This window comes from Oryzias latipes, chromosome 12 (assembly GCF_002234675.1).
Source record: "Oryzias latipes chromosome 12, ASM223467v1".
Classification (NCBI taxonomy): Eukaryota; Metazoa; Chordata; class Actinopteri; order Beloniformes; family Adrianichthyidae; genus Oryzias; species Oryzias latipes.
Window position 1 is genome coordinate 9229853 of NC_019870.2, and position 25340 is coordinate 9255192.

At 42.4% G+C, this 25340-nt stretch overlaps 1 protein-coding gene across 4 annotated transcripts in view; it reads left to right on the plus strand.

The window, feature by feature from the left end:
• The first annotated feature begins 16423 nt into the window (after positions 1 to 16423).
• The window catches only part of znf462 (zinc finger protein 462), a 40852-nt gene continuing 31935 nt past the window's right edge, over positions 16424 to 25340 (plus strand). For all 4 annotated transcript variants that reach the window (XM_011481598.3, XM_011481600.3, XM_020707583.1 and 1 more), the window contains exon 1: positions 16424 to 16536. The gene's annotated coding sequence lies outside the window, so the exon portion shown is untranslated. The remainder of the gene's footprint in view (positions 16537 to 25340) is intronic.

The window sequence follows — 25340 nt, forward strand, 5'->3', positions numbered from 1 at the left end:
ATCCATCCTCTGCTCTGCTCTTCCCTCTGCAGCTCAGACGGAAAACAAAGACGAGAAGAGAAGGGAAGAAGCTCTTGATCACCTGCTTTGTCTGAAGTGAGTCACCTTGCAAATATATGAATAGCAAATGCTGGAAAAGTAATCTGGTGGAGCACGGGTACATCCTCTTATTTGCATACCTGCCAGCCCCTGTAGTTAGATTTCAGGGCGTCACATCTCAAATACACAAAGACACACATTTTCTTTTCTCAGTCCTGTTCTTCTCCTTTCTCCCCCCCATTTACCTCACAGATCTCCTGCTGACATCAGGTGTCACCCCCCCTCCTCCCCCTACTCTCGCCCAGGGACACATGACAAGGGAGCAGGTGGGACAAAGAGCAAAGCTCCTTCTCCGTCCCCGTCTGCATCTCCTGGCATCTCTGTCTCTGTCCTGCTGGGGGCCCTGCTCATTCTCCTTCCTTGCTCCCTCCAGGTCCTTCCCATCCCGTCTTACCTCATTGATATTTAAATTTGCCCCGGCAGCATTCCACCCTCCCTAAAGGTTTCTGATAGTACCCCCACCATGGAAGAAAGAGGCTGTGCTGTAGTTACATAGACCAAGGTAGCTGACAATCGGGAGAATGTATTATACAGCACTTTTTACAGATAGAGTGTTTTACAATGCACAAAAAATGCAATAAAAATGAATAAATAAAACAAAATAAGTAAAAATACAACACAAATACAAACAAATAAAGGTTGTTGTAAAATGAAGCAAAAGCTTTTGTGAACAATAAAAACCTTTTTCAAATAAAAATCAAAAGAATCAGCCATAAGAAAGGTCAAAGGTGGGGCATTGCAGGGTCTGGGGTAGGGGGTCTCCAGCCTTCAACAACAGTAAAACTGTAAGGGTTCTGTGGTTTAGTTTGGATTTCATGTTGTTCTTGGTCCTGTTCTGAGTCGCCCTTTGTCAGTCACACCAGTGGGCACTCAGTGGGCTGGCTCGCTACGCTAGCCAGCTTCCCTGTGGACAGCAATACCACCTCTGCCCGCCTCTGGGTGGCGCTGCTCGTTTGCCGTCCCCTGGGCGACAGAGTTCTCTAAACTGCCCTGTTAGGTGCCCTGTGGGCACCTAAGTGCCCACTTGTGCCAATTTGGGCAACAATGCTGCATTTAGCCATTTTTGAATCACACAATCACATGACCAGGGCTTTATTTTTAATTTAATACCCAGAATCTTCTTTCCAAAAATGGGTAAACATGGAAAACAAATGTGACAATGGAGAAAATGTCCAGTGGGGTCATTACCTGTGTTGTCTGTCAGCTTTAATGGTGCTGCGGTTCAACATCGAGAAGTTTGTGAAACAGTCACCCCACAGTTACGTTTTTATGGTGGTTTTCATCTTTCGGAGGTTGCCGGGTGAACGGACCAGACTGCAGTTACTTTCATTTTCGAACCAGCCTGAAGAAGGAAGTGCAAGTCTTGACTTAACCTTCAAAGTCCAGTAGGGTAAGTGCGATCGCTCTAAACTGTCCACAATCATGGAGGCCTGGAAGAGACGGGTCTGTGCAGGGTTTGATCCACACAGGTGGATTACAGGTGATTTTCTGAAGCTATGATGTCACTTCTGCACCATTCTCAGTCGTGTCCTTTTCAGATGTTACACCCTGTTTGTATAAGAGCCTCACCCATAGTCGTTGAAACTACAAATGATCTTTTTTGTTGTTGTTGTCTTCTGTTTCATAGCTTGTTCCTCATTTTTGTCCTTTGTCTTAAACTTTGCAGGGTTTTTTTTTTTTGCTTATGGTGCAGCATTTCTTAAGATTAGGTTTTAAATGTTGATATTTCCATGGAGGTCAATATAATTTAATTGTATCACCTTCAACCCTATGGTGTTTTATCTTATTGAGGAACTGAGACACTTCACCCTTGTGACACACGGACTGTTTGAGTGTTTGGGCTCACATGTGGAATTTTGTTTCCACCAATCATGGCTCTGCGCCTTTGGCCAAACTTCTCCTCTTTGATCTTGTCAGTCAACGAAACACTGCCGAGTGTGAGATTGTCCTTTTTTTTTCAGAGTGTTGTTCAGGCTGACCTTGGACTCATCTTGCTGAGAAGTTGAATCCTCAGAAAATTAGCCAATGTTTTTTCCAAACCCTATGACATTGGAGCTTTGGCTCCAGTGCTGACATTCTTACGACTATCGTAACTCTTCAATCGTTTACGCATTTCAAGTAATCCCAGCGGATTCTGAAGCAGAGAAAAGTCGCCTTGCTTTGATATGCAACACTTTACAGTGGTGAAGTGTTTATGCAAAATCAGCTGATTCTGAGACAGAGAAAATCCGAGTTCAGTCACGTAAACGGTGGAAGAGTTGCGGTAGGTGAAAGAGCATGTGTTATTTAGATGTTCTGATGTTAAAAGGTTAACTTTACAGGGAATGAAATTGTTAGAAAAACACCTCATGGACTGATGCTCAGAAGCAGAGACTCAAAGGTCAATGCTGATGTTATTTCATTGAAGCACATCTGGATGCTTTATATGTGCAAAAGTGACCATGTCCTCTGCTTTAGAAAGGAGGTTAACTCATATGAAGGCAGTAGATGTAGGGCTCAATGGTTATCCTGTGTTGCTGTTACTCAAAAGTCTGAGTGAAGTCTTGTTTACTGTAAACATGTATTTTTGCTTGTGACGTGCACACGCTCAAAGCAGACGCAGAGAAAGGAAGTGAAAAATCTCACTTTCTCTGTACGCCGCTAAACCAGTCCCACGCGGCGAGTCGGTTGAGCCAGAGTTTCACATCTGGCCATGAGCTATCATTATCTTTGCTTCTCCTCTTTGATGAATCTTCTTCGGTTCCTTGCTGAGGAGCTGGACTTTATTTAATGGGATCTTTCAGCCGTGCTTTGCAAGGCGGAAGCCTCTTACAAACCCATTTAAAGAAGGGTCCGTGGATTTCATGGCTCCCTGGGCACTCTCTCCTTCTTTCAATAAGGTGCAGTCCAAGGCTTTATCCATCTGTCAATGGGCCAAAGGAACAGTGGATGCAGCAGTTTTTAATCCCAGAGATGCTGCTACTGTCCACTGTACGCTCGGCTGTCCTCTGATAGCAGGGCCTCCTCGCTCAGCTCTCACCTGGGGACATTTGAGTTATTGTGGTCCGACAGATTGGCCGTTGTGCAGATGCAGACGGAGCTTTGAAATCTGCCTGACGACAGAAACCGATGAAAGAGGATGGAAGGCGATGGAGAAAGATGATGTGAGTGGGTTCAGGTGTTTCTGAAGTCTGCCACACGTCTGCATTTCTGCTCTGCCTCCTCCGAGCATCGGTGATCCTGCATCCACGAGAATCTGATTTTAGGAGCGAAAACTGTGAAGAAATTCAAAGAGCGGATTCAGTTTGACACCATTATTTCACACAAAGTAAATTAAAATAATTTTACCTAGATTACCCATGGTTCCACCTGCTGAAACTGTTATTGGTATCCACAGAGATGCCCTCAAAGTATTTAATAATGGATTCCAACATAGATTTGTTTTTTTCTTGTCTTGTCTGTCATCTCTTTTTCTTAGCCCCGCCCCTAAATTTATGGTTGTCTCATGAGAAGGTTTGATGTTCAGCTCCACCATATGTTTCATGCTCATTGAAGGAACCAGAATCCCATTGCTGCATCAGTGTGATCTTGTTGGTCGGACATGATCAAAGATCTGCTTGGAGCTGGTTTGAAGAAGAAAGAGTTGAAAGAACAAAGACGTCTGCAGATTCCCGTTCAGTGCTTTTTTCTTATGTCACTTTGTCCTCTTCATGATGGAATCAGCTGTTGTCTTCCCACTTGAACTGATTTGCAGACAGATTTGGTCCTCTTACCATTATGGAAGAAAAATGCTTCAATCTCATCCCACTGAAGGAAGTGATTATCTTTACTTCTTCATTTACTGCAGATTGCAGTACTGGGCCAAGGAGAAAAAGGACTGGACTGTTGGCCCCTGGTCCAAGGTCCTGTTTTCTTTTGAAAGTAAAGTGTGCCTTTTATTTGGGAATCAAGGTCCAAGGGTTCGGAGGAAGACTGGTGAGGAGCAGAACCCGCGCTGTGAAATCTCCAAAGTCCGTCATGATTTGGGTTGCAATGTCCAGTGTGACCTGGCTCCTGCAAAGACTATTGAAGTATCATTTTGAAAAGACATTTTGATTTTGATGTGCTTACAATTTCTGTCATAATTCCCCCTTTTTTTGTTGTTGCAAAAACTGAGAAGTGAACAGTGATATTTCAACAGTATTCAAATTTTCTGGGGTTTTTTTTGTTTTGTTTTATGAATTGGAACCTCAATTTATGTAAAAATAAACACTTAAATTCAATTCAACAGAGGGCCCTGAATCTATATTCTATGAAAGAAATTTCCGGACAGGAATTGTGAAAATGAATACACATTTTTGTGAAATTCAAATTTTCTGGAACGGCTCTGTATATGTTAAGATATGTTTTATATTATTACACATTATTGCATGCTGTTTTTTTTTTCTTTTTTTACTTTATCCTCCAACTCCTACTACAGTTGCATGACACAATTTTACCCTCTATTGGACAATAGAGGTATCTTATCGAAGTCTGTCTGGAGATTTATTTTATTAATATCTTTACATGTGACCAAAAAAACTTGAAACTTCTAAAAAATAAAATAAAGAAGGATTTGAAGATCTAAAGTGAAATGAGTCTGAGTTTATTGCTCACCAAATATCATGTAGTTTCGTCATTTAGAGGCTCGTTGAGTCTTGTCAGGGAATTTTAGGCGTGAATGTCAGCATTTTTCCCGTATGAAAAACGAGAGCATGTGCTTTGATCATAAGCTTCAGAGTAGCGCTGATATTATATATTGTAGAAATATTTTCTTTAATGCCAAAGCAGTTCACAGAGATTTAAAACACAGGAACGGAGTGCTCCACCTGTAAAAGATAAAAGTCTGACCTCCGATTGCTTCTTCTTTCGGTGAAATGAGCAGCAGTGAAACAGTCGGAGGCGGTCAGCCATGAGAAGGATGAAGGATGAGCAGAGCACTGCTTCAGGCCCCCAGAAAGATGCATCCTGGGAAACAGTCCACAAAAGTGAATTTGGGGTACAAAAGATGTTTCAATTGAGTATGAGGCTGATTGAAGTGGGGGGGGGGGGCATTACAGATAGTAGCCTAGCAGATTTTGCCACGTACAATCTGCGCATTGTCCTCAGATTAAATTTTGGTCTTTCATGATGCGTGACATCCGTAATTCAGAAGTGTTTCTTCCATTCGTCGATGTGCACAGATGTTCATCAAGAGTTTCGGCTGACAGGTCCTTACACGATGTGACTCTGGACACATGCTGATCCACCCCGGCGCGGGCCCTGCCAATAATTTTGATTAAACAGTCCCATTCCCTTGGTCCGGAGCTGGCGAGATCTGCAAGAAGGGCCTGCATGTGCCTAGAGTCTCATCCCGCCATACGCAGTTTCCTTATGCGTGGCGCCAGACATTGCAAGAGACCTGACCTCCTGTCCAGCTCGTCTGGATAGGGGGATTGGGAGACCCTAACTTGGTATAGAGTGCTGGAGGAGTCAAACATCGACCAATTTATTTTCCCAATATATAATACGCCAATTGTGCATGAACCGTGCATGATTATTTCACTGGTTATATGCTATATCATATATTCATGCATCAATAACGTAATCGTTTCATGATATGTGCACCGCATACACGATATAAAAGTTATACATCTGGGATACATGCATGAAAATTCCATTGGACATACGTGGAACGATCACGGAATGCCACAAATTTGCATGATGCATTTAGCAAGAATAATGCATAATCTGTCAGGTTGGGAGAGCTGGTGACCATGAAGGACCCAAAATGCAGAGACAGGAAGCACACGGTTCCAGGGCAAGGGGTTTATTATGATAACAAAAAGCGCTGCAGAGCAGGGAAACAAAACTAAACTTACTGAGGGCAAACCGTGAAAACATGGCAGAAGACAGTCATGAAAGAGACGATAATGGACAAGCCCAAGAGGAAGGCAGAGACAAGACTTAAATACAGACAGGACTGACAAGGCACAGTCAGGTGACAACGATCAGAAAAGATTGGAACCAGGAAAGTAAAACTCAAAACCATGACATAACAGTAAACCTTTCAAAATAAAACAGGAAACAGAACTCAAACATGACAGAAACAAGTCGGAAAGCAAAATCAATGCAAAGAAACCCAAACCATGACAGTGTGATGCACGAAATAATTGTGTATAAACTACGTAAAAAAGGCGTAAATATCAACACAACCCAAAATTTTGAAGAGCTCTAAACCAAATTTACGTAAAGACTCGTCTGCCGAAAACCCTCAACGGACATCTGCGCACATTGATGAATGACACAACACAAAACACAAAAAACCCTTATGAATAATGTGTATCATGCATGTATCACGAAAGACCGTTATTTCATCTGTGGACAATGTGCAAAATGTACTTGGTAACCCTGTGACACAGCCCTGTCTTTGAACTGATGTGGATCAGGGGAATCAGACTGTTTAATTAAAACAGAACATTGTGAAGGTCCGCAGCAGGCGCTGACCATGGTGCTGATGCAATGAGATTTTTCCACAGTGCACTGAATGTCAAAGTGAAGAATTTCAATGAAGCGCAAGTTTACTTGTGGTTTATTCATACTTATTCCGTGGTTTTAACATGGTTTATTTGCGATACATCAGTACAAATTTCCATGTAAAGAACCCCAACTTTTTTCCACAAATATTTACGTGTGACCAGTTCTCAACCATTGACACTGCCCAAATTGTGCATGGTGGTGGTGTGACACAGCCTTTAAAACACTTATAGGATTATGAGTGATTTCAGAGACCACTGGACACTCAAACCCAAAATGTTGAAGCCATAAAGGTGTAAGGAAGGTCTAAAAACATAAAAAAGTTAATAAGTTAGCTAAAGTTTTAGATTTCAGATGAACCCAGGTGTTCCTCTAGAATGTTAGATGAAGTCTGCAGTTTTCAATGATGCTCTGCTTATTCTATGTCCACTTAAATGAATCCTTGTCCGGGTATCATTTTGGTACAGTTTCTGATACAGTTTCTTATGTTCCTTGGCTGGACATGTCCCTGGCTTCCTGGGCCCGGTGGCCCTCTCTCCACGCAGGGAGAGGGATCCCTGAGTTCTCTGGCAAGACCAAGAGCCAGGGAACACATCACATCTGAGCCTGGGGGTATCCGTGGGGGTGGCCAATGCCTTGCCTTGCCTCGCTCAGAAGTCCAAACAAGAGGCTGCAAAAGCCTCGCTTTAAAAGACATCAAACAACTGAAAAGACCTGCAAGAGAAGAGAGCTTTACAAGATGTCACCTTTAAAAACCAAGCTGGTGTTTAGCAGCCAGAAGAGAAACATACACCTTCCTTCTGGTCTTCTGGAACCGGACAACATTTTATCTTCACTTTTGACCTTACCTCATGGAATGGTCAAAAAGTGAAGATAAAATGTTGTCCGATTCCAGGACTTTTGGTTGTTGTGTTGATGGTTTTGCTGCCTGACAGAAAGAGGAAAGCCCACATCACAAAAAAGCAAGTGATGTAAAAAGACTGATCCACTGCTGAGAGCATCAACGGCTTCAGGCATCTCAAGTTGGACCAGGAGTGAATGAAGGTTCTTTGCTGCTTTGATGTGCTTCAGTGTGAAGAAACCGATCCAGACTTTAAATTCAGGTTCATGCGTCTCCAACAAACTGGAGATGGAAGAAGCTGAATCTCTGAACCAAATCTGAGATGATAAAAATGGCAAATGGCATATACTTATATAGCGCTCTTCTACCTTACTCGAAGGCCCAAAGCGCTTTACAGTCACAGTCCCACTCACCCAGACACACACACATTCACACACACATTCACACACCGGTGTTGCGCCTCCGCTGCCGAACACTGGCGCCAACCTACCACCAGAGGCAAGGTGGGGTTTAGTGTCTTGCCCAAGGACACTTCGACGCATGGGTGTGCAAGGTCGGAATCGAACCTGCAATGTTATGATCATGGGTCGTCCGACCTACCACTGCACACGGCCGCCCTATGTGATGTGAGATGTGTTCTGTTACTTAAACCCAAGGCACAAACATGTACAGCCTTGACACAGGCAGCGTCACCAAAACAAGGTGCTTAAGGATAAAAGCTTGAGTAGATAAAGGGCTTGCCCATAAATTACGGATATGTGGCTGATATTAGGCAGCCAGACAAAAGCCTTGCTTTAGCATCCAATGTAAAGATGCACTGAAATGACGAGCAGCTGGAAGTTCACACTGAGGCACAAAAATAGGAAAAAACAAGATGTTTTTGGTGTTTCTAGATTCAAAAAGTTCATTTTTTCTTGTAAAAAACAGACATTTTGTTAATAAAAAACTGAAAAGTGCTGTCAGTAGAATCTGGAGCAGATACTGATTTGATCCTTGGATCTGAAATGTAAATACTCTTTTACACAGTGGATGAGAAGGTTAGAATCAGTCCAGCCTGTCGTTTGTTTGCAAAAAGATGTTTTTTCCCCCCAAATGAAATAAAAATGAGGAGCGGCAACAGCAACAAGAATGTTCTGTATAAGGAGATGAAGGATTCAAAGACCTGATCCCTGAATTGAAGAAGACTCCTCTGCAGGAACACAACATCCCTCCCTGACTCTGACACTGGAACAAAGCAAACACTAAGATACGCTCAAAGAGGGACACACCCAAGAGGAAGCCACTGACACGGTAGCATCATACATCACTTTCTGGGAAGACATGATCACCCCCACAAAAACAGTGAGGGTGTTCCCAAACAATAAGCCCTGGATAACCAAAGGTCTGAAAACAACTTTCAATGAAAATAAAATAAAATTCAAACCAGGTAACAGACTTTAATGCAAACTCATCCAGAACAAACTAAATAAAGAAATAAATCAGCTATAAAGGCTTACACAAAGAGAGTGGTTTTGCAAAACCAAAGCTAAGGACGCCTGGCGGGGTGTTAAAACCCTGGCTGGTCTTTCCAGCAACTCCACCTTAGCTTTGCCAAAAGCTCAAGCCAGTGTCCCAAGGGTGGAGGATTTGAACAACTTTTACTATAGGTTTGATCAGGTTAATAACACTCATAAGAGGAAGGAGCTCTCTACTAAGCTCTCCTCCATGACTCAGGCCACATAGAGCTTCAGCCTGGAGATGTTGAGCGCATCTAGAGGACGATAAAATCTCACAAAGCACCCAGGCCAGTAAAGATCTGTGGGCGCCTCCTGAAAGCCTGCAGCAGTAGGGTGGCTGAAGTCTTCTGCTCATTATTCAACCTGGTTGAGCATTTCATCCCCACCATCTGGAAATTATCCATCAGCTGTCCTGTTGCAAAAAAGGAATAACCCCAAATTCGACAATGATTATTTGAGAAGCTTCTAGCCCAGCTGCAGGATGACACGCACACACGCTGATCCGCTTCAATTTGCATATCGGCAGGAGAGGGGGGTAGATAATGCTGTGCTCACTCTGTTGCATGGACCCTTTGGTCATCTGGAAAAGCCCAAGTCTCGCGTGAGACTGGTTTTTGTGGACTTTTCACATCACTTTAACACGCTGCAACCACACCTCATGGGACGCAAACTGCTGCAGATGGACATTAACCCACATCTGATCTTCAGGGTTTGTCCTTCCTGCCAGCTAAACCTCAGTGGGTCAGAATAAACAGCCAGCTCTGTTAAGACAATCTCCACAGATGCTCCACACGGCTCTGAGATTTCTCCACTTCTCTTTACTCTTTTCACAAATTACTATAGAAGCTCAACCCCAGGAATTACACATATAAAATACCCGGACCATAACGTTGTCATGACACTACGAAAACAGACGTGTTGCAGCATGAACTTGACACTTTTCGGTGTAAACATAACTGCTAGAACTTAAATGTGTCAAAGAGCAGAGAGATGACCATCTGTTTCCACCATGGACACTCCATCACACAAACACTGTCTGTTAATAATGAAATAATTGAACAAGTCCACTCATAAACATCTTGGTACCATAACTGACCACAAACCCATCACTCAGTCTCAATGATCGTGACACAATTGACGGAATCATTAAAATCAGTGGTAAAATTGTTGGTCAAGAATAGGAGTCTCTCATGACAATTTAAAATAAAAGAGTTAAACGCAAAGGTTCACTGATCGCCACAGAGGCAACACACATTCTTCACACCCTCTACAGTTTGTTGCCCTCAGGGTGGAGATTCAGATCATTACCATTCAAGACAAAGAGGGTTACATCAGGTTTTGTACCAACCTCAATTCAACTGCTAAACAGCTAAGTCAGTGGCATTTAAGGCTTTTAATTATTATTTCGTTCAATACAATTTTTCTGGTTGCTTCAGCAAGTCTGAATTTACATTGTTTGTATCTTCCTAAGTATATGTGTGTTGTATTAATTCTACTAATTTTATTGTTGCCTTGATTTTATTGATGATTGTTTCTCTCTGCTCTGTATTCCCCACGGCAAAGAGAGTTTCTACTAAAAAAATACAGTAACTTTGATTTAATTTAAATTTTAAAGATATGACTGAGCAGAAAAGTTCATTAATGGACTGTGATCTAAAATGTAAGCATGTCACCCTCTTTGCCTCTGCAAAAGCCTGACTGTCCTTGCCTCACAGCTGGGGGTCTTTGAGTGTTTCCTCCACCTGCATGTTTCCTCCCATCCTGGACAAAGAAACGACACAAGAAGGAGTCGGACTTCTTTTAGAGCCAACTTCAGAAATCAGTAACATTTAAAGCATTTTTTTTGGAGTTGTCTAGCATGAGAGATGACATGCAGGTGGGGGGACTACCCAAAGCATCCCTCCCCCACAGTTCATAGCTAGGAAGTTGAGGCTTTATGTGGTGGATGAAAGGCGTTTGGGCAGGCCCTAGTAGATAGACAATCATCAGTCTGATTTGGATGAGTGGAGAAACGTTTTAAGAAGAGAGGACAAAAAGAAGTCCAGATGACATGACTGAACTTCAAGACAACCTTACCTGGATGAATAAGAACCTTCATTGGGTTCAAGATTATGCAATTACATTTTAAGACCGGTTTCAGTTTTAAAGTTCTACACAAATCTGTTTTTTTTTTTCAAGAGTATTACTCTCTCCTGGTGTCCTCCAGGGCTCTGTTTCACTGCATCTACCTTTTTTTGTCTTTGTTCACTTTTGGAGTTTATTATTATATATGTACTGATAATGATAAGGTGTACTGAAGCTTTGTGTATTTAAATCAGTCCAGATTGAAATACACAACATAGCCTATCTGTAATAATGTTTCGGTGTTTTCTGAATATGGTTTTTCCTGGATATGTTTCTGTACCAGCAGCTATGTAGTCATCAAAGTCACATGATGGTTGAGTTGAGTCCACCCATGGCTCCACTCACTCGCCAATCAAAAAATAAATAAATAAAACACAACCCCCAATAAAGCTAAAATTTGAGTTTTAGCAAAAAAGAGAACAGTTGTCGCCCAATAAATGACAAGAATACTTTTGAAACTAGACTGTGAGTGAGTTTTGACTTTGTGAGTCACTTCGTGTGTTTGTTGTTCTTGACATCTAAGAACAAAGAATAAAAATGTTCCTAAAAATCTCTTTCATCATCAGCATCCCTTGGCTTCCCTTGGCTCCATGTTTCACCTCGTGTTTCCTTTTGTCTCTTTACGTTCTCCCCTTGACTCCTTGTGTCTCCTCTTGTCTTGCCATGTCTCTGTTCCTCCTCTGTGGACTCTCAGGTCAAACTTCAACAGTTTGGTCACCCATGGGATTTTGGAACTTCTCCAGAGTTAATTGCCAGTTAGACTTTGTGTTTTCTCAAATCCAAAATGGACCCCCGTCCTTACACTAAATCTGTAGCAAAGCCCCCTTTCTCCTGCTGTTAGACCATCTGAATCCCTGACGACAGGTCTGTTTTTAGCCGGGCTGGATTGTGGCCTGGCACAGTGTGACAGGGGAGAACTGACCAGTGGGGACGTCCCACTGCAGTCTGTCCCGCTCTTCACACCGGACTCCTGAACATCCCATATTAATCAGATTTGCCGCAGTGCCCATATGTCCAATCAGCATGATATATGGCAGCTGCTGCACACGAAGAACTGTCAACATGGGTCTGTATGTGTTTGTGTTACACTCTCCATCATCCAGAGGCATTCCTTCAAGGATCTGTTCAGATGTTGATCATGTTCCCCTTGACTGTCACAGTTTTCCTGTGTTTCTTTACTTTTTTTTGGATGTTCTGGTGAAATGTGGAAGCAGAGGGAAGATCTGGAGAAAGAGGAAGTCATTTTGAGCCAAGGAGGGTTTGCCACCCTGTTTGGGAAAACACAGGGTTATGTACGTCATTGCGACAGGAGAACTGGCAGTAAAGAAAAGCTTAAAAAAGAATTATTCATGTTTCCATCTGCTACCTACAATATGGCTTTAAAAGATGAGATGTTTTCATACTTTGATTCATTTTCCAAATGTTTACAGAAAATACATGCAGCTCAGAGTTAAGATAAAATGTTTTATAAAAGCAGAAATAATGGTTCTTCTGCAAACAGTCCATGACTGATCCTGACATGGAATAAACTTGTCCCCGTAAAGCCCACTAAAGAATTGACTGTTTTTTTTTCAACTAATGATGTTTTTTAAATAAATTATCAAAACAAAAAAAACTTTTAAAAGGCCTATAATTTTTTGATGACATATATAGTATAAATTACAATATGTTAGTAGGGTTTTGCACACAATGTTGGTTTAAAACCCCCCTGAAACTCCTTATTTACCCACCGTCTCAAATTTGATCAACACATTTCAATATGGTGTAAATATATTATACAGTATTAATTTTTTAACAAATTTGACATTGTTTCAATACAGAAAGTAGTCTTTTAAAACACTGAATAACAACAGATGAGTTATTCTCACCATAAAATTTTGAAAATCAGCTTAACTTTTTCCCCGCCAATGGTTTTAACAGAAGCAGCTATTTTGAAATGTGCAGGAAAAGCCCTTCTACTGATCCTAGTGGAATAATGATGAACTACAGGGCAAAAACATGGACCTTGTCATATACAATGGGTTTAAATGGAAAGCTTGGATCCTACTAAAGAGACAGGAGGTCTCAGAAATTCCTGTATCCATTATGAGGCCAATGGTTACCGGTATATAGGATTAATTGGATCCTCAACAACAAATTTACTTCCTGTCTGCTTGGAAATCAGCCAATCAGAATGCAGGAAAAGCACTTTCTAGCTCAATTGTCTTCCCAGATCACATAAGAACGATCCTTGTATTAATTATTGCTAATAATGTGGAATTATGTTTTTTGCAAAAAACAAAACCAGATACAATTTTAAAAAAGTAGAACCTCAGTAAATATGTTGCCATTACTTTAATACTTTTTGTGAATAAAGGTGTTTACATCCAATGTTCACTGATTTTAGCTTTCAGAATAAATGTACACTAAAGTGGAGAAACAGATGTTTTTAATCCACACAAAACCATCATGGAGACCTCCGAATCATCTGACCCACGCACATACGGCCGCTGCCCTACACAAAGCTATCTTCAGCAGCAGAGGTCTGCAACAGATGGCATTCTCCCTCCACCCTTTCCAATCCCCCCCACCCACCCCAGGGTCCACATATCAACCACATGGAGCCAGTCTGGGATTACATGAAGAAACAGAAGCTCTTAAGATATCTTAAATGCACCAAGGAGCTGCGGGAACTTTACCAAGACGTTTGGTAGAACATACCTGCCCGGGAGCTTAAGGGTTGATGCTGCGTTACAAATTGATCAGAAATACCATCAGTATTTATTTAGCTAGAGACGTTACAGAAGACATGAATGACTAAAGAGCACATAAATTTTTAGCGAACTTTGAAAGTGAAGACCTAAATCATTTAGTTTGCCCAAATCTTTCCTGAATACTTCTTTATCTGAAAAAAAAAATGACCACCCCCTAAAGCAAATCAGGCTCACTTGTTATGCCCAACTACATCTTTCAGAGAAGGAGCTTTTAACATTGCCTTTCATCTCTCTTCAACCACTTTTTCCTGAGATACAGAAGGTTGACAAGACTTTCTTCCATTGCACTGCCTGCTGCAGAAGAAAATGCTTTGTGGAATTGCTGCACTGCAAAAATGGGCACCCTAGAAACGAGTCAATACTTCTTTATATTTGAACAATTTCCTTTAAATGAGCAACAAAATTTGCCAATGGGGTAGGAAAAATGGTTTTACCAAGAATTCTTCTTTTGAGAAAAAATTCAATTCCACATTTCCCAAACTAGGATTAGTTTTACTATTGAAAAATTTTCCTAATAAGATTATTAGGAAAATACAAGTGGTTTTTGAAGTGAGGAAGGATTTTTCTGGTTGTCATTCTGAATTTCTCAAATTTTTGCAAATACAGATCAACAGTGTGATTTTTACCACTTCAGTTCTAAAAATGGGATCATGGATTAATGGTTAAATAATTGATTGATTTCAAGCAATTTAAGCAAAAAAATGAAAATAAAAAGAAATGTGCTAAATCTATTTGAGATACAAATTTGTGAACTGATTAGAAAATCAATTAAAAAATTATGCTTTCACCTAGACATTATGACCATTAAAAGACATCTTCGCACATAAACATGCAGTCCACTCATGGAATCAATGAAATATAATTGTCAAATAGTATGATTAATTTATCAACTGTTTATTATCCTTTTACTTTACGTGTTTAACTTTAATGCAAATTTTTAACATCTATTTAATGTCTTTTCGGTGTAAGTGCACAATAAGCAACAAAGATGAAGTTCTTTCTAAGTTTAAAAGATACTGTTGCGTTTTTCTTTAACAAAACACAAACAAATATTCATTTATATTTAATGGTTTTGCTTTGTCTTTATGTTCTCATAGTAAAATATTGTAATAGTGTTGAACTTCAGGCTTATTAATAGTATTTTAAACTCTAAAAACAAGTTTGTTTTTATTTTTCTTTTGTTTTTTAAATCCAATTTTATACTTTAACCCTGAGTAGTACTTGAACTCAGTGGTGAGTTAGCCAATCATCACATCAGCTGTTTACAATGACACAGGAATTAAAAAGCCCCCCCATGAGCTTTGTTGTCATTGAAAATTAAACATGAATTATTCACACAGTTTTTAACTTTGACATGTTTGGTTTAAAACAAACAGAACAAGTCTTATGACACATTTGTGACACCCCTTGGAATTGGAAATGTGGTTCAAAAGCGCTGTGTCTAGTTTTTTAGGCAATTTTCCACATTTTTTGACCTGTTTTTTATTATAGATTTTTACATTTTAATTTTGTCTCTGCATATTTATATTTTAACAAACATAAAAAATGTTTGATCTCAATTTTTGCAGTAAGTAAAACCAAGAATTGCTTTTCATGGACAGTTTCAGGTTCATTGTGGAATTATAATGTAACATTATAATAAAAAAGAGATGGGATCTTTCTAAAATATGAAAATCAAGCATTGCCACAAAAAACAATTTTAAATATGAATTAATAAAAAGAAAAAAAAGGCTCCAGACTATTAAGGAACTGCCTCATCAAACTTCCATGAATCCCAAATGAGACAGTGATCCCACATGATGTGATCCTGTCGTTGCTCAGTTGTGCAAGCCAGGTTGGCCATTCCTTTCCTCGCCATTCGGCCACCCAACCATGCATGCCCCCTTCTTGCTGCTCTGCCCCCCTCAGGCGCCCACATCTGAGCAGAACCCCACGCCTTTTGTGTTGGGGCCCCCTCTCTATATGTTTGCAGCTGCTGGACAACAGTCTGCAGCCATGGTGGTCACAACACACAAAATAAATGAGGAGAAAGATTGATTTAAATATTTATTACTTTATTTGAATTAAAAAAAGTATTGATGGAAAAAAATCTATCTATCTATCTATCTATCTATCTATCTATCTATCTATCTATCTATCTATCTATCTATCTATCTATCTATCTATCTATCTATCTATCTATCTATCTATCTATCTATCTATCTATCTATCTATCTATCTATCTATCTATCTATCTATCTATCTATCCAGTGATGGATGCATCTCCTCCAAAGTGAACTGCAGATAACCTCATGACGTAGCAACCATAGTATCAAGCCTATATAAAATTCGGTGTGGCCGCGCGCGTCTGCTGCTGCTTTGAGCCGCTCATAAGGCTTTGCAGATCATCTGACTTCAGTCTTGATGAAGGATGAGCTTCTCGGCCACAGACGTTGTCCATCCTGCTGATGCTCCCTCGTCTCGTCGTAAACTCTTGTGCACCCTCTGGTGCTTGCTAGTCTCCCAAACTTCTTTGTGTAGCCTGCTTTGCAGATTGTCTTCCTTGTCTGTGTGGTTGCTCATTATTCAGAGACAGACGGATCTCAGGTCATCTGCAGCTGCAGCAAAGGAGAAGCAGGAAAGATGGCGATCATCCATTAGACCGACCGGGCGCACGCATGAAATACGAGGACAACTTTCGGGAGGATCGCTTGAGGAGGAGATTGAAGCAGTGAGTTTGTTTTTATTGCCTCCGTTCTCGCTCTATTTCCAGTTTCGGCAAGATTTCGTCAAGGTCTGCGAGAACGTCGGGTTTGGTGGATCATGGGATTTAGCGTGGAGAGCGCCTCGTGAATGACCTGGAGCGCTTTAGCCGAGGTCCAGACGAGGAAGTCGGTGGGAGATTTTTCTAGCCGCTTTGACTGGCACCCATGCAGTCAGAGTCAAGTGGGTCTTCTCGCTTCCCCCTGATATCCTGACCCAACGGCTTCCTCGCTATGTCGCCTCTCTTGTTTGTTGTCAAAGTGACTCAAGGAAATGGACGGTGTTAGGAGGCTGTCTTCATCAGCGGGGGTTTGTTATGTCCGGCTAGGACAGGAGGGGGGGAATTACCGCGCGTCCCCTGTCCGGCTGGAGCACTAGCTTCATGAAGAAGCCGTTGAAGCAGACTCCATTAGCGACAGAGGAGCTGCTGTAGCCTCTGGTCCAGTCTCCATGAAAGCCTGTGTGAGGAAGCTACACCCCCTCCTCCCCCCATCTCTTTGATTTTTTTTCTTCTTCTTATTGAAACCTTATCCTCTAGCTTATTTGTTTATTTATTTATTTCTGACCACAGAGGCTAGGTGTCTCGTGAAGTCGCGCGCGCGCTTAGTCCGTCTTGCCTTTAAACGATTATCGCTAGCTTCTTCGTCCTCGTGGCTACATTTTGTGTGACCCCCCCCCCCCCCCCACACACACACAGACACACGCGCACGCGCCGTTCCTCGCGCGCTGCCTGCTCGCTGTCACAGCTCCCCAGTCAGGTACAACCACAGAGCTCCACCATAAAATGGAGGAAAGCAGATGAGTCTCCAAGGAGAACCTCAGGCAGGAGCACCCACAGCAGAACAAAGGTTCAGAAAAAAAGCGCGACCTCCTCCTCCTCTCCGTTCCTATCCTTCTGGGAAGTTCAACCCTCCCCAGGGAGCTCCTAAAATAAAAGTGGGGTACAAGTGTTTCCAAGCTTTATTTAAAAACAGGGATTCACATAGGTGAGTGGGGTTTGCCAGGTCTGGGCTGGAAAACCTTGGTGGCTGAAGGAACCTGGAGATGGGGCTGGAATTCTAATGTAGACCAGTGTTTTTTTGGCCACGAGGTGGTTAATGTTCAACCAAGTAGTGTCAACAGAACGCAGTCATCTGTCATGAGCATGCAAGGCTGAAGTAACAACTGCTCCTTTTGAGAAGTTCTCAAGAAGGTTCCCATTTTGTCTTGCATCTCCTTTAAAATTTCAAAATAAAAGCGGTTCTTCGGTATTGGTTTTCGTTTAGAGGTGCTGGTGCTTTTATTTTGATTTTTGAGTACTTTAAAAGTTATTTCGATCAATAGTATTAATTAGCGGTGTGTTGTAGTGCGCCCTGTGTCCACTGCAGTGAGGCGCTCACATGTTTAGTCCTGAAGGTGTCCAAGCCTGGCAGGGAAGTGAAGGAGGTGTTTGTGCATGCTGTGTGTGTGTGCGTGCGTGCACGTGCTCTGCAGTTCTCCTGGCCACTCTGTGAAATCTTGCTGACAAAGAGGCTGTGAGCTTGACACAGTGTGCTGCGACAATACCGGGGCTGGGAAGAGCAATCAAAATGGTGGCGGCGCTCCTTCCTCCTGCCTTAGCTGAGCAGACAGGTTCTCGAGGAGGAGCGGGGTGGAGGACAACCGATCAGGATTCTGCTGCAGCTGACACATTTGTCAGGCAGACAGTGGATCCAGTCTGCCGGCGGTTGTGCAAATGAGCTTTCAGATGTGGAAGTGATTGCTGCGTGCTGAGCTCTCTGCGTTCCTCCAGCTGCAGTAACTTTCACAAGTCTACCTCAACTCTGCGTGTCCTTGAAGCAGGTGCTCCATGAGATTCCAGGTTTTTTTGAGGGGTTAACCTCCTGGCTTTTGGGGACCTGAGGTCCTCCAGTTATGTGCACGAATGTTGCACATCTGTGTGGTAATATTTACCAAGGATGTGTAAAAGTCAAACGTCACACAGTCATAGACTTCTCAATCATTTATTTATATTATTAGAGATTAGTAACAGGCTATTACAAGCTAGTAGGCATTTATCTGCTATGTTTTTTATTATCCTAAATTGACCCTTTTTATCCTCTTTCTGATCATAAACTGTGTTTATTAATACTTTTCCTCTAAAAACATTGAGTTCAGCATTAATAGAGGTTGCTTATTGAGGTTTATGGATGCCAAAGGAGTTCCAGTTTGCATAAAGATGTGGTTTGAGTTGTTATGATTTGTGCGTTTTTCCTGCTTTGCTGTCTCTTCTGAAGTTTAACGCTTTGCCAATTCTTCTTTACTCCTCTGTTTATGGCCACTGTCAGAAGCCATTAAGTAACAATGTGATCTAATAGTTTTATTTCTATCGTCTTAAGCCTTAGTCCAACTGCCCTTTAGGGATAGATTGGGGGTAAAAAATGGGCAAACCTGCATGCGGCATACAGGTGGCCCGCATGAAATATCAAGGTTGTTGACCTCTCTGTGATCCTGTAAAGTGAAAATGTTCATGCACTCCTTTTTTCTACCGGCATGCTGCGAACAACAGTTTAAAGCAAAGACTTATACAACGCCCAAGGGTAAAGTCAGGCGGGAGTAGGTGAGACGCAGGTGTGTCTCCCCCCATGTCCTGTGCACAAGGGGGCATTGGTGCTGTTTACGTGATAAAGTGCCCAGCCTAGCAGTTTGTGTGGGCATCCTACAGGTACTTACAAATCACGTGCACACCCCGTGCATGGAGCATTCACAAGGAAGGGGCCAGTACTTGCACTTTACTAACAACTCAACTCCCAGTACAGTCAGGAGTTATATTTAATGATTATTGGCTCGCTAATGATCAATCATCTTGTAGCATCAAATTTAGAGAAACAGCGTTGATGTGAAGGTTTATGCAATGTTTGATAGTGATAACAACATATCTTCAGGGCAGAACAGTCCTGGAATGGAAAACGAGTAGGCTTGGGTTTGATAGACTGCATAGTCTATTCACACTGTGGTGAACCTCACCAGGGTTCACTTGCAAGTGAACTTACTTTCAGGCTAACCAGATTTAACTTGTTCTGCTGCATCAAAGTTCAGATGAACTTCATAGACCATAAAGCAGACTGTCATGAGAAGCTCACTCATGATAGATACTAAAGTACCAGGCCATGCTCTTTGGTTTTAGGCATGTTTAAAATGCAAAAGGAACTAGAGTCAGGTCAGTTTAGGCCAATTACCATTCATTCCATAAACACAACATTCTAATTTAAGACAAAATAATACTTAATCGGTTATCTAAGACAGCTGTCATTTTAACGAATGTCACAATATTATTATTTATTTTTGATTGAAAGCTTCAGAGTGGTCATTTTTCAAACAACTAGCTTATATGTCCCGTTTAAGGAAAGCCCAGGGTTTGATCACATGACTGGTCAATGAGATTGAAGAGTGGCTTCAAGCTAGCTTCAATACAAACTACATCTGCTGGTGTGAATAAAGTTATCATTTCATAAAACATGTAAACAAAAAAATGCATTGAATGGTAATTTTTATTGGCATTTTTCCTACAAAACCCATAATTCTTATGAAGTAAAACTATTTGAATGTTAGTGCTGTGTGAAATCCTTAAATTTGCAGTGCCGCTTTATGGCGATGGGGCTGAAGTAAACGAACGCAGATTAAAAACAAAATTACATAACTGGATTTTTTTTTTTTGTGAGTGAGGTTTTTCATGACTGTGGTTGAGGGGCGGTGAGTGAAAAAAAGCTTGACAGGGAGGATAGAGGGTCAAACCATAGGAACATCTGCGATGGTTTGAAGGCTGGGAGGAAATGGTCTTGAAGCTCATGGCTCACTCCTTTCTCCTGCTTTCAGTGGCTCACGTACACAGCCCCCCCCCCCCCTTCCTCTTCCTCCCTCATTCAGTCACTCACTCCGGGTGATGCACTCCTCTATTCTTCTCTACCTGGAGCAGTGGAGAAGGCCAGCGAGACACACAAAAGCAAATTGAAATGCTCCAGTGAGTGCTTTCTTGACATGATGCACGGCTCATGAGACGGAGCCAGGCCCTGCTGGAACACACCGCTCCAAAAGCGGTGACCATGACACCTTTTGAAGGCTCCCACTGCCACCACCTCCTTTGCATTTCACCAGTTCCCCTCTCCACACGGGAAAGGTCATTAAAACAACCGCCTGGATTTTTCCAAATTTCAACCTTCTCGTTTGGTGGAAAAACTAAAAAAGCGTACGATCAGAGTTCAAGTGGAATAAGGAAGTGGCTGGCTGGAGGTGTCATTCCATTTTCTGTTGTTGGTTGCCACGTTACACTGCTGCAGAACTGGTTCCCCCTCTCTGCTTTCTATCAGAACATCAACAGTTGAACATAGTTTCTTCCTCCTGTTTCTGAGAAGCACACTTGAAGTACTTTCAGTAAAACCTAAGATAAAAAGCATCTTTTTGGTGACACGCTTTATTTAGAATCTTCTGGTGTGGCGCCTAAATTCTAGATCTTTTAAAGTTCTTTAGCAAGCACAGCGAATAACCCGTCAGCCTCAAGCTGGTTGTGGTGGGGAGAAAAAAACCAGTCGGAATTCTTTGGAGACGCCCGTTCCTTGAGCAGTGTGGTGCCATCAGACAAGGCCTTCTTTGAGCAGGAACAGGAGTGGTCTTGTAGAAGGGATCCACACTGGCTCGGCCTCCAAAGCAGCAGAGCCGTCCAAAGACAGATTAAATATTTAGGAGCTAGGAAAGGAGGTCTCGGTGGTAAGTTAATATTGATGGCTCTCTCATCTTCCTCTCCTGAAACTTGTTGAGTTGCCTCAAGATGTCTGTTTGGTGGATGTGGAGAGGAGCTTGTCCACGTCCCTGTAGCTCTAAAAACCATTACTGAGTTCAGTATTTTTTAGTGGTAAACACAGGTTTGGAATTTTGTGGTCCTTTAAAAAAAATAAAACAACAACAAAATCTTTTCTGGTTCCTCTAAAATTCTCCATCCTGACTCGCTTGTAACCTCACCCTCCCCCTTGTAACTGTAGTAACTGCTATGTCAGGCATACAAGGAAGTCAGCACTGCAGTGTTTTCTGGCAGTTGTCCACTGAGCTCACAAGAAGCCCCTAAGCTCACGTTGCCACCTTCTCTGATGAATTGTTTCTGCGTCGGAAAACGAAAATCTGGGGACAGCTGATGGCGCGCTGATACTGAGAGGGAAGAAGTACGAATCAGATGGGACTCATGTTTGACGTAAAAAATACATACATATATATATATATCCACAGCTGACCTTGTAGTTCTGTTTGTGATGGAGGTGAAAAATGTGTCTTTGAGAAGGCACCAAATAGATTTATATGAAGAAATGGTCTCTGAGGAGAAAACTTTTCAAGGCCGTGTGGAATGAGATGTTTCCTGGAGAAGGATTGTCCTTGTGGAAAAGTTGCTTCCTGGTTTTCTCCAAGACCTTGTCCTTCACTTTCCTGACTCTTCAGTTGCTGTTTGTTTACCCGTCAAACCTGCGTGTTTCAGTTTTGGAAGACTCACGCTTCCTGCAGACACACCGAACTCTGGCTCAAGTTTCTCGTGTTGACTTTCATCTAAGGAGAAAGCTCTTGAGAAACCAACTCCTTCTCTTGCATAACATCTCAAATAATCACGCCTCAGGCTGTTCATTAAACCGAGAACTTAATCAACTTTAGATAGAAAATTCTGCTAAAGGTTGTCCTCCAAGCTTTCCGATCTCTAAAGGTCGGTCACCTGGACTCTCTGATGTTCACTGATTTGGTCACAATCACGTTGGTTGGATGTGGAATTGTTCCACTCTTCGCCTTTTGAAGACGAAGCAAGCTATGCTCCTGGGTAGACGTCTTTGCTGTGAACAACAAAAAACTAAACAAAAAACTGCACATCTCACTTCTTCTTTCTGCTGCCTGCCTCAGCTGTCTGCAGAGGAACCGGCAGGAGGGGAAGCTGCTCGCTCAGGTCTGCGCTCTTAAACACTTCCATCTGTGTAACAAGATAGCAGAGCGAGCAGCTCCACTTCACTGAGCAGGACAGTCAAAGACCTTGAGGAGCACAAAATGGTGGACAGCCATGAGGCTGCTACTCCAGCATGATTGGCTGTGTCTCCTTGGCCACAGTGGGGTTAGCTGTGTGAAATGGAGTCCTCTGTGAAGGAGGATTGGCCCAGCCTCAGCTCTGATGCAGAAGATAATTCTGTCAGCCTCGAGAGGGAGAGATGAGAGAGCAGACATGTAAGGTGACTACTGAAGGCTGAGATCAAATATCTGCTGTAAGCTCTTTTCTCTCCTGGACTTTTTGTCTAATTTCTTTGAGAAAAAAAGCATTAAAAAGACCTAGAGCAGCTGAAAAAGTCTGAAAATAAAAGGTTGATTTTTGAGTTTGTAAACAGCAATAAGGATGATGCACCGGATCATTATCTAACCTTCACACCCAGGAGGCTCTTGCAGAGGATCTACCAGCCCTCTGCTTTGCTGCTTTGTAAGAATTTTTATCCTTGAAGGTCGCATAAATATCTCCGGGGCCCATGGCTGAGCTCAGGAGATGCAGAAAGACTGCCATCTGAGCTTTCACCATGACAACCTGAAGACAGAAACCACGCAGAAGATGGCCATTAAAGTCTGCCTCCTCGTAATCTGTCTGGTCATTATCGTCTGCGCAAAACAGGCCAAATGTAGCTGCTGAGTGCTCCGCGTCGCAGCCGTTCCCCTTTTCAGAAGGAACAATCTGAGCCTTTTGCCGAGCACAAAGGCTACCCTTGGAGCAAGGTTACCACGATGACCAGGCTTCTTCTTTCTTTTTTTCTCTGCCCCTTTTGAGAAAAATGTGAAAGTAGCAAGGTGGACATCAGATCAGGCGAAGAAACATCTCCGTTTGCTATACTTCAAAAGAAAGGCCGAGCGCTGTGATCTGACCACATGACCGAGGCCAGGTGACCATCTGTCGCAGACGCCGCCTGACCTTGCAGCACGAATCGTCAGGCGCTCAGTAGAAAATGATCGCTCTCTTCCTGGAACATCTGGGATGAGCATATTATTCCAAGCAGGAGCCATGCCTGAGACATTCCTGTCTCTCGTGCTCCCCCTCTCCCCAGCTTGCCTCTCTTGTTTTTGATGTGGGGATGTGCTTGAAGGCTTCAGTCAGCAGAATACTTTGAGGTCCAAAGATCAAAATGTCTTTGCTGGCTGTCATCCTTTTTCAGAGGTGGTGCAATAACTGGACTAAGTCTGACTTGCAGATGAGCTTTCAGGCAAACTTAATTGGAAGTCTGCAGAGCCGGTATGAGCTTTTCTTTTCCTTCTTCCTTTGGATATGTTGGGCTGTCTGAGCCTGGCTGCCATCTTTTTCATGTCTATGAATGGGGACAATAGCCAAGGTCATGCAACAGATGAACTAGCAGCGCCAGCAGGAATGCGAGCATCTGAAAAGCCTGGCGCACAAATATTTTGGGGTCTTCTAGCAGCATCGTTGAGCTCAATGGTCAAAGAGTCTGACATGTTCTTTCAGCAAAACACCCAATCATAAAAGCCAGCTTTGTCTGCATTCAAGAGTGGACAAACATAGTAATGCTGTGACTGCACCATGTTCAGATCCAATGTAACTACTTAGTCAACCAGGGAGATATTGTCATTGGATTTCAATCCGATTGGATTATTTATGCATTTTTTTTAAACGCTAATTCACAATCAATGAGCCAAAGTTGTTGTGCGTCAGATTTAACCAGTTAACACTAGAAATGTCGAGGGCAACACCTAAATAACACACGCACTTTGACCTACCCTATCACTTCGACCTACTGTAACTCTTCAACTGTTTGCGCAATCATCTGATTCTGGCGCTGCTTCACGACCAAGGATTTAAAGTGGTTGTGCGTCAGATTGAACCCCTTAACACTTGAAATGTCGTGGGCGACACCTAAATAGCACACGCTCTTCGATGTACCCCATCTCTTCGAACTACCTTAACTGCTTTACAATTTACGCAGTCAATGGAAATCCTCTTATTCTGAGGTGAGAAAAGCGCTGCTTCAAGATCAAGGAGCTAAAGGCATTGTGGGTCAGATTTAACCCTTTAACACCAGAGATGTCGCCGGCGAAACCTAAATAACACACTCTTTGACCTACTGGAACTCTCCAACCTACTGGAACTGTTCGACCGTTTAAGCGTAAATCCACCGATTTACGTTGATTGTGTAAGCACTTCACCACTGTGAAGTGTTGCACATCAGTGTAAAACTGCTCGTTCTCTGATTCAGAATCCGCTGTAATCACGTTTTTTGCGCAAACAGTTGAAGAGTTAACAGTAGTCCAAAGAATGCCAACACTGGATCTAAAGCTCCAGTCTTAAAGGGTTAAGACCCCAAAAGGGTTTTTTGAAACCCAGAGGAATAAATGGCATTATAAAGACCATATCTAGAGCAGGTCATCTCTGTGTGATGGATGGTCACATAAAGCAGAAGCTATGAAGGAAAAACTGCCAAGAGGCCAACAGCTCTGCTAAAAATAACCAAAGGACTATATAGCAGAGTCTGCCAGATACAGTTTTATGTGATCTGCAGACGCTCCTCAGAGCGACGACATGAAGACCTCTTCAAGTCCAGAGACGTTTTAATTTCACCAGCACGTGTTTTGGGTTCTTTGACAGGAAATGGAACTTGTGGTCTGATGAGATCAAGGTAGAAGGTTTTGATCTCTGTTGCTAAATATAGCAGAGCAGCAGTGTAGCTCACAGGTCAAAACCTTAACCTGCGCAGCTGTTAGGTCGGTGGGGAGGAGAGCCCTTTTATGTGTTTTGTGTGAGAA